Raw genomic sequence first — 21,321 nt, forward strand, 5'->3', positions numbered from 1 at the left:
TATCTTTTGTATCAGTTCTCGGAGTTGCTCATTTTCCTTTGTAAGATAGCCTTTGTGTTCAAGAAGCTATTGGACAAGATATTCATATATGTTGCAGTTTTTTTTCAGTTTGATGACCCCTGTTATCCATTCTTCTGGGGTGTTTCCTATGCCAGCATTTTGAAAGGCTTGACTGATCTTTTGGAAATCTTTATGCATGGTTTCCACTTCTGTGCTCAATTTCTTGTTTTGATCCTTCAAATAACAGGCTTGAGCTTCATAAAAACCACATTAATTCCGAATGCCCTGACTGATGCTCTTACTATAGACTGCTTTTGGTATCAATCTGGAAGGATCTTTGTGTAATACTTTTGGTATTAATATAATAGGATCTCTGTGTGCATTACTCGCTTCTATCCTCGGAGTTTCCTCAGGATGTCTTTCCTTGGCCGTATAATATTTTGTTTGCTCATAAAACTTTTTGTTCATTTACGATTTCTTTCCAATTTGATGAACAATCTTTCAAGTCAACACATTTTGATTATGCTATGATCATGCAATGCAAACAAAAGAAATTAATATAGACAAGTTAGAGCAAAATAATAAAAAAAGAAATAAGAAAGGAAAAAAATAAATTGGTTAGTAATTAATGAAAAGAAAAATCCTATATATCAAGGTGTAAATCCTAACCTCGAGCTTTCTAATTCCATGCTTTGTTTGGACTAATTAACCTAACTGCATGATTTCTAGTTCACATGCATTGATTCAGGAAAAAAGAAAATATAATATTAAAAGCTACAACTTATTTCTCCTTTGTGTACAACTAAGGACAGGATTTCGGTATTGTCTTAGATCAGGAGAACTATGGTTTATTATATGCAGGGTTTCAGTTCTAGGAGTAAAGGTACTCGAATTATCCTTGTTAGTGCCCCCTTGGGCTGCCAAACCCTTAATCCTAGTCCATCACAAACGTAAGCGGATCGAGTTCAATTCGAGGGGACACATTTCCCTATGCCTGACACGGAGAATAAATTCTCACGAAGACGTCGCTTTCACTCTCACTTAAAAGGGACAAGTTTGATTATAAAGTTTATGTTATGCAATGCAAGTGTTGTGTGTGAGGAGAAATATTCAAACCTTTGACAAACAAATAAATAATGAAATTTAATACATGAAAATAAAATAAAGATATTAATAAAAAATATATATATATATATATATATATATATATATTATAAAAATAATAAGTATATATAAAATTTTTGAAAAGAAAGGATTATAAATTAAATATATGAATTTTTTATTTCTAATTAATAGAGATAATTTATAATTGATTTTAAAGCTTGACCAAATCCCCAGTGGAGTCGCCAAGCAGTCGTAACCGGTTTTCGCCCGAGCACGAATTTTTACTTTGCGGGAAAATTAAAATGAATAAATAAATGATTTTGATTTAAAATAAAATATTTTGGGAGTCGACATTGACCCTTCAGGTTAGGTAGGTCAAATACCTAAAAATAATCTTTTAAAATAGTTTTTAAGAAAACATAATTTAAAATATAAACTAATCTGCGTATAACCAAAGAATTTTAGTAAAGAAGGGATCGTGGTCGATTACGTTTAGGGAAGGATGAGCACCCCTATAACGCCCAAAATTGGTACTCATTAATTATAGTTTATCTCTATTATTGGAAATTAAAAATTCAAAAATATATTTAATTCATAATCCTGTTATTTCAAATTAATATAATTTTAAGAATATATATATATATATATATATATATATTATAAATAAGATATTTATTTATTTAGAAATATCAGAAAAGGACTTTTAGGTGCTTTAAGACAGCTCATTTCTTAATATTAAAAAATAAATAAATATTAAAATTTAAACAAATATATATATATATGACTAATATGAAAATAATAATAAAACAATAATTAAAGTAATCTTAAACATATCAAAAGTAATAATAAAATAATATTGCAAATAAATAACAATAAAAAATAAAAGAAATTAAAATTATAGTATTAAAATGTAAAATAATTAAACTTAGTGCTTTAATTAGAAATATCACAAGATCTAGAGACCTATAGTGTAATTTAGCCATAAATATTAACAGGTGATTAAAACATGAATTAATAAAATTATAGGGTTAAATCATGACATTTAGCCTAAATATTTAATAATAGATATACGGTGACTAAATTATAAATTAAATTAAATTCGAATACTGAATTAAAATATATGAAAACTTATTATAGTGACTAAATTATAATAAAAAAAATTAAAATATATAATTAAAACGTATGAAAATTAATTTTAATGACCAAATTGCATAGATACAAACATAGAGGGTATGCGAGTATGGTTTGACCATGCGAGAAATTACAAAAGGACCCCTCCCCAAAACGATACCGTTTGGGGAGGGGTATATAAACCCAAAATCCAGCCCTCTTGGGCCATTTCCCTTTTTTCTTTTCTGGATTCTCTCTCTTAGAGAGAGAAGCTCTCCATTCTCTCTTAAATCCTCTCGCCGAGTTTCGACCGACCACCGTTTCCGACGTCGGCCACCATCGCCGGCCACCATCGACGGTGGCAAAAAATTACCAAAAACACCTAAAACCTATATCTGACCGTCCTAAAGTCAAATCCGGCCTCTATTTCCCCTAAAAAACCTTGGAATTCCGTAGATCTAAATTTTTTACCTTAGAACTTTCGGTTCCACAGTGGCGGATGGATGCTACGGTGAGTCTCTTTTCCTCTCTTCTTTTTTTTGTTTGTTGTTTGGTGGTTGTTTATTCTTGGTTTGGCTAGTATATTATTTCTCTCTGTTGCTTTTGGTTTGCTCTGTTCTTGGTTGTTGTCCTCTCTCGGCTCTCTTTGTTCTTTTTGTTTGCAGGTAAGTTGAAGATTTATAGTCTCGGTGAGACTCTCGTCGGACCGGGTAAGGATGGTGTCCTTCGGTGAGTCACCAAACTATGTGGTGACTCACCATAACGTTGATGTGGGTGGCCATCTGGTCTTCTAGAGGTTTCATCAGAGGCGTCGGCGTGGCAGCGAGCGTCGGCAGCGGGGCGTTGGACCACCTGGCAGTGGAGTGTCGGCAGCGTGTGGACGTGGGGCGGCTAGAATCTTCTCAGGGGTGACGTGGCCCTAGGGTATCATAACCCTAGGGTTTCGTCTGGAAGGCTCTGGGCCGTTGGATCTGGAAATTGATGACGGCTGGAGAAGGTGTTGTAACCCTATGAGGGTGTCCTGGACTGGGTCAAGTGTCTGGACTGGGTTGTAATTGGGTCACTATTGTAATTGGGCTCTGATTTTGGGCTTGTAATATGTAATAATAATATTTATTAATAATAATAAAAAATATAATAATAATTATAATAATATTATAACAATTATAATAATTATAATAAAAATAAAATGGGCCAAACATTTAGTGTCTACAGGTTCCACCGGGTATGGTGACACTACGTGAGTGTCAAAAAGTTGTTGATACAGTTCTTTGTAAGTCATGGGAATAGGATCGAAATGTTCTCTTTTTCTTTCTTTCCTGGGTTCCCTTGAATCTTGTCTAGAAGTACCTGACGGTATATCTGCAGTTGATTTTAGATTGGAGATTATAACACCTTTATTGGCGTTGTAGGTATTGATGTTGTTAATCTCTCCATCCCTCTTCTTTATAAGAGGTTTCTTATTGGTCTCCTCTCCCTCAATCTTGCCTTGCTTTATAGCCATTTCTATTATTTCCCCAGCCATAACTAATCCAGAAAAATTTCCAGATGTGATTGCAACCAGGTGCCCGAAGTAAGGAGCCATCAGTGTTTGCACGAAGAGCTTCCTGGTTTCCTTCTCATCCAAGGGTGGATGAACTTGCACATCTAAATCCCTCGATTTATGTGCATATTGTCTGAACTTTTATTATGCTTCTTCTCTATATTTTGTAGCATAACTCGATCTGGCCGCATATCGTTTATATGTTTGTATTGTTTCAAGAAAGACTTGGATAGATATTTCCATATCTTGATATCAGAATGGTTTAGTTGGTTGTACCACCGGATGGCTGAACCAGACATGCTCTCCTGGAAGCAATGAATCAAGAGTTGATCATTTCCCACATATCATGTCATATTTCGGCAGAACATGGTAATGTGAGCTGAAGGGCAGCTATTCCCATCGAACTTCTCAAACTCGGGGACTTTGAATTTTAGTGGAAGCACCAAATCCGGGATTAAGCTTAGTTCTAAGGCATCGACTCCATAGTAATCATGGTCCCCCTTAACCACCTTCATTTGGTCTTCCAGCTACTTGATTTTTTCTTCCATCATCTTTTCCTTGTCTTCCTCATCAAAATCCGATATATGGTAATCATCTGGATTATTCTCAGGGTTGGATACAGAAGTATGTACCTTTACAGCAGATGAGGCTTTTGCTTTTGCAGTGGACGAGTCCCCTTGTAGTCCTAGTAAGATTCCAGGTGAGATAACCACCTGCAGGGTAGGTGGCATAGCTACCCCTTCAGATGACCCTTCCCCAGGCGCGCTTGCCTAATTCAAGCCAGATAACTTGGCAATAATTTGATCAACCAAAGACTCTTGGCTTTTAATGATCGTCTCCAGAGTACTTTGATTATTCTGGCTTATTTTTTCTTTCAACTCTCTTTGCAACCTCAACATATTCTCTTCGAGTTGAGCAATTTTGGTTTTCATTTGTCTTTTCTTTGTGCGGGTTCTGTGAGGATGATGTGTGTCCAAAGCTTGTGGAGGTAAACCTGGTGTTTGTTCCCTCTTTTGATGAGACATTTTCTATTAGTTAATGTGAATGTAAAAACATAGAAAATAAAAAAAATGCAAGGTATGAAAAACAATGCATGATGCATGAGAATTAGAGGCATTGATCCAAAAACGTGTCTGTTATTATAAATAATCTTTATTGAGACAAAAGTGTTTTATTTTTTTAAGAGACAAAAAATATCTTAAAGGTACATTCTGACTAAGTAGTCTAAACCCTGAATAACTTCTAACAGGTTCACAAGTCTTCTTCCTTCATCTGTCACTGGTTGAATACCTTGTCGGACCACTCCGGATTCCCTTGCTAAACCGTGCAAGTGACGAGCTACTTTTTGTACTTGTTCCAAGAAGTCTCAAATGACTGTATCTCTAGCTTTCATCCTTCGCTGATCCTGTTCCCAATGAAAAAGCCATTGAAATCCTCCATCAAAAGGGCTATCTGAAGTTCATTTGCTTGTTTTTTGAATTTGTTAACAATGGCCTCCAATTCAGCTATCGTTTTTCCATCTTGTTCTTGTTGTCTTTGAAGAGACTTCTCCAGATCAATTATCTGGATCCTTAAACGCTTGTTCTGGCGCTAGTTGTCTAACAAACGTCTATGGGAAGTCTTTAGCTGTTCTTTCAGGGCATCTTTTTGATCTTGTCCCTCGAACTCTTCCAGTACTCGGAAGATCTCTTCAGGTTGGAACTGAACTTGTTCCTGATACTCCTTTCTCAACAGACTTCCTTTTATTCTTTTCTAATATGTCTCATCGATCCTTCTGAGTCTTTTTTGACCATAGCCGGTACATCTGCGTTTTTCACCTCTTGCATTACAACCCCTTTGTCCATTAATGTAAATTATTTATGTTTAACGAACACATTTTTGTGGATGAACCCTCTTTTGAATGATGTAAATAACAAAAAGTAAAGTAAAAGAAAACAAAAATGAAAGGGGTGGGCTCTATTATTCCTACCCGGACATGATCTCTATCCCACATGTTAATTTTGAACCAGTCATGTTTCTAGTTCGCATGCTTTGAACAGAAAGTAAAGCAGGAAATAACTTAAGACAACCTAGGTTTTGAAATGGGGTTTTAGGTTGGGCTCTAATTCCCTGTAATCTCCCAGTTTAAGTTCTAAAGAAAGGTGCCCGAGTTCTCATCGCTGGTGCCTCCTTGGGCTTGTCAGATCCTCAGTCCTAAGCCCATTACAAGTTTATGTGGACCAAGTTTAACTCGAGAGGATAAATTCCCTTATGTTATACGGAGAATAAATTCACACGAAGACATAAGGTATATGAATCCCGAAGGTTATTTGCTAGGCCTATACGGAGAATAAATTCTCACGAAGGCGTCTCTTTCACCTCCACTTAAGAAAAGGTTTGGAGATCGGGTATAGAGCCTTAGATGAAAAAAAGTTTAATAAGCTGAAACTATTAAAAAATGTCAGTACAACTATTTATTTGAAAAATAATCAACGGTAATTAATAAGGATCGAAAAAATGACTTAAAATTTAAACTTACAATTTTCTCTTAATAAGACAACCGGAAATTAGCCTTAGCCTAACTCACTTACATGTCCCTAGTGCAGTCGCCAAGCTATCGCAACAGTCTTTCAGGTGGGCCCGGAATTGGGCTTCGACTTAAATAAAACGCGTTAGAGCCGCCACCGATCATTTTAAAACAATATTTAGGTTGATCAGATACCATCTTACATGAACTGCGGTTTACCAAAAATATGTCAGATTCGGGAGTCGATACAGTCAAGGAAGGATTAGCACCCTTGAACTGCTCTTTCGGTACTATTTTAATTTCTCGGTTGTCTTAATTGAGAAAATTACAAGTTAAGTTAAAATTTAAGGATTCGATTCGAATCACTTACCTTTGATCGACTAAAATTGCCCTCAAAAGTCAAAAATATCTTAGTTTTTTAAATAAATAAAAAATAATATTTAAAAGAAAAATAAAAAAGGGTTTAAAAAATAAAATCAAGTTAAAAGAAAGAATAATAGAATAAAAATAAATAAATAAAAAATGAAGAAAATTTAAATTTTAAAGGAAATAAATAAATAAATAATAAAAAGAGCAAAAAATATTAATTTTTAAAAAGGAAAAAATGAAAAAATAAATAAAAGAAAGAAATGTTAAATTTTGAAAGTAAGTAAAAAAATAACAGAATAAAAAGAAAAAGTAGAAAAGAAAAATAAATAAATAAAAAATAAAATAAGAAACTTAAAGGACTAAATTCAAATAAATTGAAATTCATGGATCAAATTGATGTTAAAAATGAGCTGCAAGAGAAAAATAAAAGGTTAGGGGACCAATTTGCAAGATATAAGAAATGCAAACATAGATTAAATTGAATAAATTCAAAAATTCAAGGGTGAAGTTACAACATGTGACCAAAACGAATTACACTTCAAACTTATAGTGACTGCGAAAATAATTTAAAAATCTAATATTTGTACTTCAGTCCCTCAGTTATAAATACCCGAAAACCAAAAAAAAATATCATTTTAACCTTAACCCAAAAAAAATCTCTCCGTCTACAAAAAAAAAACCTCTCAACCCAAGCTTTGCCCAACCGCCGCCTCCGGCGGCCGGAAAAAACCAAACTTCCCTAAAATGTTCTCCCCGGTTCGATAAACATGAAATCAAAGCCCATTCGTCCTAAAAAGGACCATACAATTGTAGATCTAAGTTTGAAGCCTCGAAATATACCTTTTCCGGTGTGACTTTTCATTTTCCGATGCGACCTCCGTCGAAAGCTCTTGGCTTTTTATGATATTTCTTTGAAAATACTCGAATATTTTATGGATGTTTGCTTCGTTTTATCTACTTGGTGCTTTGTTTTTTTCGGTTTTTCCCTCTTTCTATGGATATTTTTTTGTTGCTTTGTGCACGATGCTCTTCGTAGTTTTTCCGAGTGTCTCTCCTTCATGCTTTGCAGGGGCTTTTATAGCCATGTTCGGAGAGATTTTTTGAGGTCATTCTCGTTTGCTTTGGGGGTCGTTTACCCCGTTTCTTGATTTACTCGGGGTTATTGTGGGTTGTTGTAATCCCGTTGAAATCGGGAATTCGTGCTCTCGGTGTTGTTGCTGGAAAACATGGGTTGTTCCCCCTCGATTCTTTCTGGATACGATGCAATTTTGGCACTGGTGTGGTTGATTTAGTGCCGGTGCGTGGCTTCCACGTGCGCAACGTGATCTCCCTATGCGGCGTATTCCCCTAATGCTAAAACCCTAATTTAATTTGGACTTGGGCTCTGGGTCAGGCCCCCTAACTGGGTTTGATGAGTCAAGCTACCCGGTTGGGCTCCTTGTTGGACCGATGCTGGACTCCCTGAACCAGGACCAAATAAAAATAGAAATAAAAAATAAAATAAAAATAAAATAAAATAAAAATAATTAATAATAAACCATAATAATATAATAAATAATATATATATTATAATAATATAATAAATAATATATATATTATAATACTATAATATAATATATGTACAATATATTATAGTACTATAATATAATATACATATAAATATTTTCAAAAACTATATAAAATATATATGTTTTCAAAATGTTTTCAAAACTATATTTTATATATATATATATATATATATTATATATATTCAAAATGTTTTCAAAAACTATATATTATATATATGTTTTCAAAATGTTTTCAAAAACTATATATTATGTATATATTTTTAAAATGTTTTCAAAAACTATATATTAAATATGTGTTTTCAAAATGTTTTTAAAAACTATATATTGTATATAGTTTTTCAAAATATTTTCACTATATATTATATATATTTTCAAAATCCGTTTTTAGAAAAACCATATACGTTTTCAAAAATACGTTTCAAAACATAATGTATACTTTCAAAAATTATATTATATATATACGAACTTAATGTCTCGGACGAAAATGGGTATCTACAATATATTTTTTAACTAGTAAAACTTTAACATTATATCATAAATATTTGAACGAAAACTTATAAAAATATTTTAATTATTACACTATCTAAGTTTAAAGAAAAATACATTTAACATATAATTAATATAATTAGGATACCAAACTTATAATATAATATGAAAATAATATTGTGATCTCGAGTGGAAAAATATATTATTTTTAATGTATAAGATCTATTTTTATTAAATCAAAATTAAATATTTTTTTTAAATAATTATATTTTTTACAATAATAATATTTTTACCTCAAAAATTATAAAATAATTAATATTCTAAATATTAAAAATATAAAATAATTTTAATTACTCAAATTCATCAATATTTTACTAAATTAATCTCTTTGTACATTATTATTATTATTACTATTACTATTATTATTATTCTGAATAAAGCACAAAGAATAAGAATTGAGAAAGATCTATATAAAAATTATTATTTCAGGAGTATTTGTGTCAAAAGTGGTGGGAATTATTCATTATCTAAGAATTTGGAGGTAAGGACATTTCCACCATTTTAACTCAAAAATGCTACTATTGGTAATAAGTTATTACATGTAATGATATTTTCCGTGAACTAAATATAGAAACATAATTTTAGAAAAGATCATTTCCCTTGGTAATGATATTTTTCGCGAATTAAACGTCCCTTATAATTGTCTTAGATTAATAAAAAAAATATGACGAGTTTAACATATTCAAATGATGAAGTAGGTGATTGACTTTCTTTGACATCATTTTATGGACATTATGAGAAAGCAAAAACAAATCTTCTTTTGACCTAGTCATGATAAAGAGAGAAACGATGTTAAAGAAAATGAAGATGATAGCGTTAAAAAATAGGGATGGACACGGGTCGGCACGGGGCAGGACGGTTTTTTGTTCACCCTGACTCCGACCTAAAAACATATACCTAAAACCTGATCTCTCCCAGCCTCGAAAAATTTTAGGTTTTTTCTCGCTCTAGACCCGCCTCGAATTTAAGACTAAAACCCCGACCTGAACCGAACATATTAATTTTTTAAGATAATGAAAATATTATATTTTATAATAATATATTTTTAATTGTTTATTATATTTTAAATAGTTAAATTAATATATTTTAATAATATAAAAATAAAAATTCTTTAAATATTAAATATGTATATATATATATATATAATTAATCGGGTCGGTCGATGATTTTTCACCTAAAACCCAACCCGACCTGTCCCAAAATTTTATACCATATAACTCGCCTCGCCCCGAGCCCCGAAATTGAAAAAAAACCCCGCCCCTATAGGATTTGGTCGGGTCGAAACTTGTCGGGTTCAGGAATTGTGTCCATCCCTATATAAAATGGGATAAGTATATTAATCGGGTGATTCTAATGTGTAGCACTCTAATTTAAGATTAAAAATAGTAGAAAATAAGTGTAACTAAATATATGATAAAAAAATATTATTTTTTATTAAATGTAAATTAAACTGTAATTTTTTCTTGATATTTTAGGTTGAATAAAAAAGTAATAATTAGAAGATCAAATGAAAAGATAATAATAATTAGATATTAAACTTATAATTTACTGGATTATTTTTAGATTAATCTAGTTAAGTATAAAGTATTATCAATAATATTTCATGTTCAAAGATAATTATCAATAATTTGATACTTCAATCACTTTAAAGTATAAAATCATTTTAAAGTATAAAATATTATAGTTTATTATCAATCATTTTATAATTAATAAATTTTAATAATAATAATCCTTCAACGATTAAATAATACAATTAACTAACCATAAACACCATTTCCACGTCCCTCCATCCATTTATGAATCTATCTCCGGCCATCCCTACATCTACCGTATCTGAATTTTTTGATTGCGTAAAAACTTTTGTTAGATGTTATATATTTTTTCAAAATATTTTTAAATTATTCATTTATAATATAATTATTATATACACAAACTTCTCAAATTATAAATTTACTTCAATTAAATTATTCAATTAATTATTGTATTAATTTTTTAATGCTTTAAAGTTTTAAATTGAGATTTAATTGTTTATATTTGAATTTATAAAATAATTTATATTTTAGAATAATTTTTAAAATATTTATTTCAATTTCAATATTTAATTATTTAAATAATATTAATTAAAGTTTTTCTGAAACAATAAAAATAAAACTACTTTTACTTTTCAATTCTGTAAATTAAATTTTCATTTTTTGTTTCTTATTAATTAATTTAATTCTTTTAATTTAAATTTTAAATATAATTTTCAGCTGAAATATAAAGGGGAAAAACTATAAAGAAAGACACATGGCGTGTTTTTTTCTAGTTTTTTTTGGTCCAAATATGAGCTAAAAATATTAAAAAAAACACCATTCTAACACCCTTTCTCTAATACCAAATTAGTACCCTTTCTGAAATCAAAGTAAAAAGACGCATTTGAAGAAACACACATTGCACACATGACAAAAAGGTGCATCCTAGAAAAAACGTCTTACCTGACATGGCAAGAGAGCTAGGAAGCATGTCTCAAGGGACAAGTTTTCCCCCAAATTTTCATAGAGCATATTTAATAAAAATATAATTTTAAAAAATAAAAAAATAAAAATATAAGGACTAACGATACAATTTAATACATATTAGTTCCATGAAATAAAGAGCCTAAGGTTGTTAGTTTATATAGGCATGATGGAGTCTTTATTCTATATTTGTTATCAATGTGAGATATAAGTTAAAATGAGTTCTTCTACTTTTTTCTCGTTTAGTCTTTATTTTTCTTTTTACTTAATACATTAAGTTAAAGTTTTTTATTTTTACTATTAAAATATAAATTAAAGTTTATATTAATTAAAATTAAATATTTTATATGTTAAAATATTTAAATATTTATTTTTATTTTTTATAATCTACTGATATAAACATCAACAACTCTGAATTATATTCGTTTCTCCCTAAAAAGCCGTAGACCACTCGACCAAACTATCAACAAATGAAAGAGCTATCTAAAGAAGAATTCGTATTTTATATTTTGTATCTGAACTTTGAATAAAGACAAAGCCGAGACTAATGGACATGCTAGACAACACATCATGTCATTCGGACATAGTTCTTCATTTGTATGTTTATTCATGTGTGTTTTCGTTTGTATGTCAATGTCATTCGAACTTCATTCTTCATTTTTGTTTCCATTATTCCTCAACAATAGAAAAAAAATGAAAATTTGTCCAAATAAACAAAATAAGATGACATTGTATTTTTACATATTCATATTAAATAACAAATAATTTTTTATTTATAGTATTTACTAAAACTCCATGAACCAACCTACCTCATTAATTAAGAAATTGATGTTATCCTTTAAGCTTACTAGTTCGATATGTAGGTTAACCTATATATTTTAGTTTTTTTTATGTATTTATAGAATTCAAGTTTTTTATGCAAATTTCTTACCAAATAAGAGAAAAGTAATATGAAAAACAAAAATATTTAAATAAATTACATCAATATCATTGTTACTTTTTTAATTATCAATGATAAAAAAAATATAACGTCAGTGACAATTTTAATAAAAGAAATTAGTTCAGTTAACAAAATGAAAGAGAAGTAATAGATTAATGACTAATAATATAATTCAGCCTTACTTTTTCAGAACACGTCCGACGACGCATGACGAAGAATGGCATGTGCTAGATCTGTGGGACAGCTGTTGAAGAAATCAACCATATTTTTAAAACTTATCCAACAACTTATACGTTATGGAAGCCATTGATAGCACCCAACAAGTTATAAATTTCAACTGCATACTCGGATTGTAAGTCATACAGTGAGTTAACATGAATCAAACGATTTTAAAAATTAAAGGAATACTCATTATCTTTAAAATTTTTAAATTTGAGCATCAATAATTATAAAATATTTTAATTTTTATTATCATATGATTGAAACTTTAAAACAAATACTATCACTTATATTCATTTTAGATTAATAAAAAAAATATAACGAGTTTAACATACTCATATGATGAAGTAGGTTATTGATTTTCTTTGACGTCATTTTACGGACATTATGAGAAAGGAAGAACAAATCTTCTTTTAAGCCAGGCATGATAAAGAGAGTAACGATGTTAAAGAAAATGAAGATGACAACGTTAAAATTATAAAACGGGAGAAGTTTATCAATCGAGTGATTCTAATGTACCAGTCTAATTTAAGATTAAAAATAGTAGAAAATAAACGTAATTGAAAATATGATAAAAATATATAATTTTTTCGATTGAACGTAAATTAAACTGTTAATTTTTTCTTAGTATTTTAGGTTGAATTAAAAAGTAATAATTAGAGACAGAACAAAAATATTAATTAGATACTAAACTTATAATTTACCCAAACAAATGAACTACTTTTAGATTAATCTGGTTAAGTATAATATATTATCAATTCAAATATAATTATCAATAAATTAAGATTTCAAAAAATAACATTAATTCTTTTACGAATTACTTCGGACAGTGCAAAACATGTGAATTTTAAAGCGTAAACTATACAGTTGATCACTTAATTATTTAACCCTTTTACTTTTGGCACCGATCTTTGGTGTAAGACACCACTTAACTATTTAAGTTGTTCAATCAGACTACTCGCCGTTATTATTTTAACAAAAATGATGATGTGACAGTTAAAAGAATTAGTATATTTATACATTTAGTTAATATTTATATATTTTCTCAGTTTCTCTAAGGTATGACTCATAAATATACTGGTAAAGGAAAGTCTCGTAGAGGGGGTTACGATTATGTGGGTTGGGGTGCGGGGGCTGCGTCCCCGTGGTATGGTACAGGGTTATTTTTGTAAATATATACCAAGATTTATTTATTATAAAAGGAGATGTAACCTAAACCTATGAGACATTAAATTGAATAAAAAAAATTCTAGCGCCGCCTAAGGCACCGAGAACGTAAGCACATTACTGAACCTCGTTAAAATTCTTGTGTTCTTTCTGTTTTCTTTATCCGATTATTCAATAATTGGTATCAGATGTCAGGAGCCAAATTTGAAGTTGTGAAATTCGATGGTCATGGTAACTTAGGATTATAGCAAACAAGGGTGAAGGATCTGTTGGCGTAACAAGGGATCCTGAAGGCTTTGTGACCTACAAAGCCGGCATCGATGGAGGAGGAAGATTGGGAAGAATTGCAGCAGCGAGTGGCAAGAACCATACGATTATGCTTGGCGGACGAGGTCATGTATCACGTCATGCATCTGTCGTCTCTAGATGAGATTTGGAGGAAGTTGGAAAGTCAGTTTATGTCTAAATCCTTAACGACTAAACTGTATCTATAGCAACGATTGTATGGGCTGAAGATGCAGGACGATCATGATTTGGCGCAACACGTTAATGTCTTCAATCAAATCATTTCTGATTTGGCTCGGCTTGATGTGAAAATTGAGGATGAAGATAAAGCAATGATTATATTGTGTTTGTTGCCTCTCTCTTACGAACACATGGTGAATACTCTTACATATGGGAAAGAGATTATCAAAGTTGAGGAGATTACTGCAGCCTTGTTGGCTCACAACTAGCGGAAGCAGAATGCAGGGGAAAGCTCTCAAGCTGATAGCTTATATGTCAAGGGTAATCGAGACCGTGGACGGAAGCCAGAGAAGGCAAGGTCTGGGAAGCGAAATTTCAGATCCAAATCTAGGGATAAGAAGACAATTCACTGTTACAAGTGCAAGGAGGCGGGACATATGAAGCGAGAGTGTCTGAAGTTGAAAAAACAGACTGATGAGAAGCGTGATGACTCATCCAAGTCTGTGAATATGGTCGAGGATGACAATTCTGATTGCAGTGAGGGTGATATGCTCTCTATTTCAACGACTCAATTGACGGATGCTTGGATTCTTGATTTTGGATGTTCTTATCACATCACGCCAAATAGGGAATGGTTTTCTACATACAGGTCGGTTTATTCTGGTTCTGTTTATTTGGGTGATGATCGATGTTGCAATATTGTTGGTATTGGTGATGTCAAAATTAAGATGTATGATGGCTCTGTTCGGACGTCGTATGGAGTTCGACATATCCCAGATTTGAAGAAGAATTTGATTTCTTTGGGCACTTTACACAAGAATGGTTTTATCCCCAAGGCTGATGAGGATAGGGAAACCATTCGGATTGTTAAAGGAGCTTTGACTGTGATGAAAGGAAAGATGACTGCAGGGAATATTTACAGATTGTTAGGGAGTACCGTTGTAGGTGGAGTTCATTCGGTTGAGTCTTGTGATGATACTATCAAACTGTGGCATATGCGTCTTGCTCATCTTAGTGAACGTGGTATGGCTGAATTACATAAAAGAAATATGTTGCATGGTGTTAAAAGTTGTAAGCTCGATTTTTGCAAGTATTGTGTTCTTGGTAAACATACTAAAGTTCGTTTCAAGACTGCGAAGCACATAACTTAAGGGATTCTTGATTATGTGCATTCTAATATATGGGGCCTTCCACGACATCGTCTTTGGGTGGATCTAGGTATTATGTTACTTTTATTGATGATTTTTCACGGAAAGTTTGGGTGTATTTTTTGAAACATAAGTCTAACGTTTTGAGAAGTTCAAGCTGTGGAAAGCTGAGGTAGAAAACCAAACAGGATGAAAAATCAAGTGTTTGCAGTCTGACAATGGTACGGAGTACACAGATTCACAGTTTTTACACTTCTGTAATGAGCACGGGATTAAAAGACATTTTACAGTGCGCAAGACACCACAACAGAATGGTGTGTGGTGTTGTAGAACGGATGAACAGGTCGTTGAATGAAAGAGCCAGATGTTTGCGGTTGAATACGAGGCTTCCCAAACACTTATGGGCTAAGGCTATTAACATGGTGTGCTATCTTATCAATAGATTGCCAAGGGCATCATTAGCTGGGAAAGTTGCAGAAGAGGTATGGACTGGTCATGATGTTACTTTTGATCACTTACGCATTTTTTTGGTTATCCTGCTTATGTGCATGTACCTGCTGATGAGAGATCCAAACTTGATGCAAAATCGAATAAGTGCATTTTTCTAGGTTACAAGAAAGGTGTCAAAGGATTCAAGTTTTGGGGTCCAGTTGTGAAGAAAATTGTGATCAGTAGAGATGTTGTTTTTTATGAACAGTCCATGTTGCAGCAAAAGAGAGACATGACAGTGGTGGATTTCAAGCAGTTTCCAGTTGAGAAAATAGAAACTTCTCAACCGACTTCTGGTGGTTCCGCTACGGTTGATTTGTAGGACTACAGTCTCGCCAGAGACAGGGTCAGACGGAAAAATATAAAGCCTCCGAACAGATTGGGTTTTGAAGACTTGATCTCTTATGCACTTACTGTTAGCAGTGGTGATCCGGTTACTTTTCATGATGCAGTTACTAGTCAGGAAAACAACAAGTGGATGGCTGCCATGGTTGAGGAGATGGAGTCTTCCTGAGGGTAAGAAGTCGATTGGCTGCAAATAGGTGTATAAGAAGAAACCAACAGTAACAGAAAAAGATAGGGAGAAGTTCAAGGCTCGTTTGGTAGCAAAGGGTTTTTCACAGCATAAAGGAGTTGATTATGATGAAATATCTTCTCTTATGGTTAGGCACACTTCAATCCGAGCAGTACTTGCATTGGTGGCTAGTTGGGATTTGCATTTAGAGCAGATGGACGTGAAAACTACTTTTTTACATGGTGATTTAGAGGAACATATCTACATGCGGCAGCCTGAAGGTTTTTAGCACTCCATTGGCGAATCACTTTAAGCTCTCATCAGAACAGTACCCTAAGACAGATAAGGAAGCTGAAGATATGGCAAATGTTTCGTATTCTAATGTTGTTGGCTGCTTGATGTATGCAATGGTATGTACTCGTCCTGATTTAGCTCAAGTTGTTAGTCAAGTTTGTAAGCACATGTTAAAACCTGGTAAGCAACATTGGGAAGCAGTCAAGTGGATTTTTCGGTACTTAAAGGGTACTGTGGGACATGGAATTATTTTTTGTAGTCAGGGGGATAATCCTTTGGTTGTAGTATATATGGATTCAGACTATGCAAGTGACTTGGATAATAGAAGATCTTCGACAGTGTATGTCTTTACTCTTGGTGGAGGGCTTATTTGTTAGAAGTCTACTGTTCAATTTGTTGTGGCACTATCTACAACTGAAGTTGAATACATGGCAGCAGCTGAAGCTGCAAAAGAAGCTTTATGGCTTACTGGTTTAGTGAATGAGTTGGGTGTTCAGCAAGGTGGAGTTCAGTTGCTTTGTGACAATCAATATACTATTCACATGGCTAAGAATCATGTATATCGTGCTAGAACCAAGCATATTGATGTAAAGTTTCACAAGATCAGAGAGTTGGTTGCATTTGGAGAGATTTTGTTTCAGAATGTACATGCTAATGAGAATGTCGCTGATATGTTCACCAAGCCAATTACGACATACAAGTTCATACATTGCTTGGACTCGTTGAATGTTTTGAGTTGTTAAAGAAGTAAGGTAACCCAACCCACATTGAATGTTTCCTAAGGGGGCATGATATTTGCCAAGGTGGAGATTTGTTAGGTATGGCTCATAAATATACCGATAAAGGAAAATCTCATAGAGGGGGTTACGATTATGTGGGTTAGGGTGCGGGGGTTACGGCCTCGTGGTATGGTACAGGGTTATTTTTGCAAATATGTACCAAGGTTTATTTTTTATAAAAGGAGATGTAACCTAAACCTATGAGACATTGAATTGAATAAAAAAAATTCTAGCGCCGCCTAAGGCACCGAGGACGTAAGCACATTGCTAAACCTCGTTAAAATTCTTTTGTTCTTTCTGTTTTCTTTACCCGATTATTCAATAATTTTATTCTAATTTAAATTTAATTTAATAAATTAACCATTCAATCAGGATTTGACATATGCTAGCACAGGATCATGACATGTTTCGTTAGTGATACATGTTAATACATGATTGGAGGATATTTATAACACCTATTTCTCGTACACGAGATACAGATGTCACATCACTGTTAAAGCATTTCCTACTTTGAAAACCCGTAGAATTTTTTTTTTCATAAAACACTTTAATTCAATACTAATAAAAACATTCATTAAACTTTAGTATATAAACATAATTTTACTATTTAAACATTTTTATCCTTTCTACATCATTATAAGTCAAATACTTTTCAGAGCGTTACCCTAATTCTATTACATGCCGACTAATAATATCAAAAATAGACATAGTTGTCGTACAGTTACTGATGAGGCGACTCTCGATTTGCGTTGTCAGATGCACTCCTTACTCCGCTTGCTAAAACTTACGCGTGAATAAATACACATTGAGTATTTACTTAGTGAGGCAAGAATACTAGTGAGGTGAAATCAATACATCATTATATCATATCTATCAAATACAAATTTATTATTTTCAAATCATTATAATTTCTTTGAGATGCACACGTAGTGCCTGTACGGTCATTCATCAACATATGATGAATTCCATGGGTTGCACACTTAGTGCCTGTACGGACGTTCATCAACATATGATGAATTTCGTGGGTTACACACTTAGTGCCTGTACGGCCATTCATCAACATATGATGAATTCCATGGGTTGCACACTTAGTCCCTGTACGGTCGTTCATCAACATATGATGAATTCCGTGGGTTGCACACTTAGTGCATGTACGGTCATTCATCAACATATGATGAATTTCGTGGGTTGCACACTTAGTGCCCATACGATCGTTCATCAACATATGATGAATTCTGTGGGTTGCACACTTAGTGCCTAGTACACATAATACTAATATACAAATGCAACATATGCCTTTAACAACATGCATCTATAACTCTTAATGTACATAATAAATGCACTCACCTGGTATGCCTCGTAAGTATGCTTTAAGGATGTCCAGCTAATTGGAAACTTTATCTTTGCCCTTTTTCTTGCTTGACTCAGGAGCTTGGTTACGATCTACACAAATATCCATTAAGTACAATACCATACCAATGTTAGCATTCTCTCTAACATTTATACCTTTAATAATACTTAAAAATACTATTATATTCAATTTCTATCAAAATCTGTCCTATTTTAATTTTTCAGACTCAATAGTATTGGTACCCCTACTATGATATTGATACTTCTATACTATTGTACCAATACTCCCTTGCAATATCGATACCATTTTTGTATTATGGAATCCATGGTATCGATACCTTCCTCATAGTATCGATACCCACATCAGTATCGATACTAATTGCATCAATATCGATAATGTTCATCTGATTTCTCTAAATTTAAACCTATAGTATCGGTATTGTCCTTCCAGTACTAATACCCTTACCCAGATTTTTCATTTTTCAACTTGATTTATACCCAAATTTTGTCAAATTCCTTTATTTTTACCTCAAACAATACTTTTAAACTCTTCTTTACTTATCCAAACTAACTTTCATTCATTTAGCTTCTATAACACCTAAAATCTCCAAAGAACATCTCAAATCAAGAATAATACCATTTTTCTACATGTTTTTAATCACATCCAATGATTCTAATCTCTTATTTACTTTTTTGACAAGTCAAATATACTAGTAAACATCAATAAAAACTCATATTCCAACATATCATTCAAAAACCCCTTTCCTTCAATCTCAAATATTTCACTAATCACTTAGTTTTAATCATCCTTGAACTTTCCTTAAGCCTCTATATCACTTAAGGTTTCAAAACTTGTCAATAACCCAAAGAATAAACTAACTAAGAGAAAACCTACATTGACTATGGGGAGAGCACGTGAACATGAGAGAAAGAAGAAGAAGAGGTGACTTAGTTTTGTTTTAGCTTTCCCATTTTTCCCTTCTTAAATCCCTAATAAAAATGAATTTTAAATTCATTTCCCCTTAAAGGACCAAAATGCTCTCTTTATTCATCAATTGTTACTAATTGGTCTTAAACACTATTTCTAAATCATTTCTTATCCTTTATCATTTATTCAAATTAATCCTCCAAATTTAAATATTTTCAATAAAGTTACTGACCTGATATTTGGGGTATTACAATATTTTTTTATTAATTTTAATTTATTTAATTTAACATTTTTCCTAGCAGTTCTCCATTTCTGAATTCCCACATCTCTTTTTTTCGTTCTTTTTGAAGAGAACTTCTCCTAATAGCTCAATCTGTTTATAGATATATGAAAAATATGTTCAAAATAGCTGGATTTCAACTGAATTTGGAACCCTAGCATTTGGATCCAACTTCATGATATATATGTGGAAGCAAACTTCTCTATTTGAATAGAATCTTTCTTTATGTGGTTGTATTTTGTGCTTAAAGTGGTGAGAGGAAATGTTTGGATCAGAGATGGAAGAGATTATCGGAGAAGCGATGGAGATAAGAAGCAATGCGAGGAATGAGTCACCGATGAGGACGACATCGACCACCACGGTAGGTGTACCTCCATTGTTGGTTGTCTCGGTGTCGTTTAGAAAGATCGAATGGCAAAGTTCATCAAGGATGAGAGCCAGGGTTTCAAATCGCGGTCACATTTTCGGTTATTTCAGATTTATCGTGATTGCGGCCGTCGCGGGTAACTCAAACGACGGCAAAACCGTTATATTGCGATCGAAATCGCGGTCGCAGACCATTTTTTAAAACCCTGATGAGAGCTATTAGACCTAACTTCTACGCAGATAATGATGTCATCTCGTTCCTTCAACACCCTTCCTCACACTAGATTATTACCTTAGAGAATAGCCACAATCAGAAACAAAGGCCACCGGTTCTGATTAGGAACTCAAAAGATCCCCTCTCTACACTTCGATCCAAAGGCTTAAAAGCAAATCCTAACTCCTCTAAACCGACCTGACCTTTCAACTCCCTCCAACTCCGATGACTCCTAAAAGTTTCCGACAATAGGTGAGACTCTGAATGGTGAAGGTAAATGAACAATCCTCCTTTCTTTATATTTCGTGCATGTTTTTGAATAAAAACGTTGACTTCCTCTTTTTCTACTCTGTTTTGGTTCGAAAACACCTTAGCTTACTAAAGAAAATATTAAATTAAATAAATTAAAATTAATAAAAATATCCTCCAATCATGTATTGACACATGCCACTAACACAAGTGTTATGATCTTATGATGACACATGTCAAATCCTGAATGAATGGTTAGTTTATTAAATTAAATTTAAATTAGGATGAAATTGAGAGAATATATAAATATTAAAGATGTATAAATATACTAATTTTTTAACTGTCACGTTAGCATTTCTATCAAATATTATTGACAAGTGGTCTGATTGAACAAATTAAATAGTTAACAGCAAATTGAAAGATCGATGACAAAATTAAAAAGATTAAATAGTTAAGCAGTCAACTTTATAATTTACCCAATCTTAAATAATAGTCCCGGCTAAGTTCTAAGCTTTACCCAATCTTAGGGTCCGTCTGATTCACTAAAAATATTTTTTGAAAAATTAATTACATTTCTAGAAAAATATTTTCCAGAAAACATTTTTTCGTTGTTTGGATTTTGCAATGTAAAATGTTTTCCGCTGTTTGGTTGATTTTTCTGAAAATAGTTTCCAAAAT

The sequence above is a fragment of the Hibiscus syriacus genome, unplaced genomic scaffold (genome assembly GCF_006381635.1).
Source record: "Hibiscus syriacus cultivar Baekdansim isolate YM2019G1 unplaced genomic scaffold, ASM638163v2 tig00110160_pilon, whole genome shotgun sequence".
Lineage (NCBI taxonomy): Eukaryota > Viridiplantae > Streptophyta > Magnoliopsida > Malvales > Malvaceae > Hibiscus > Hibiscus syriacus.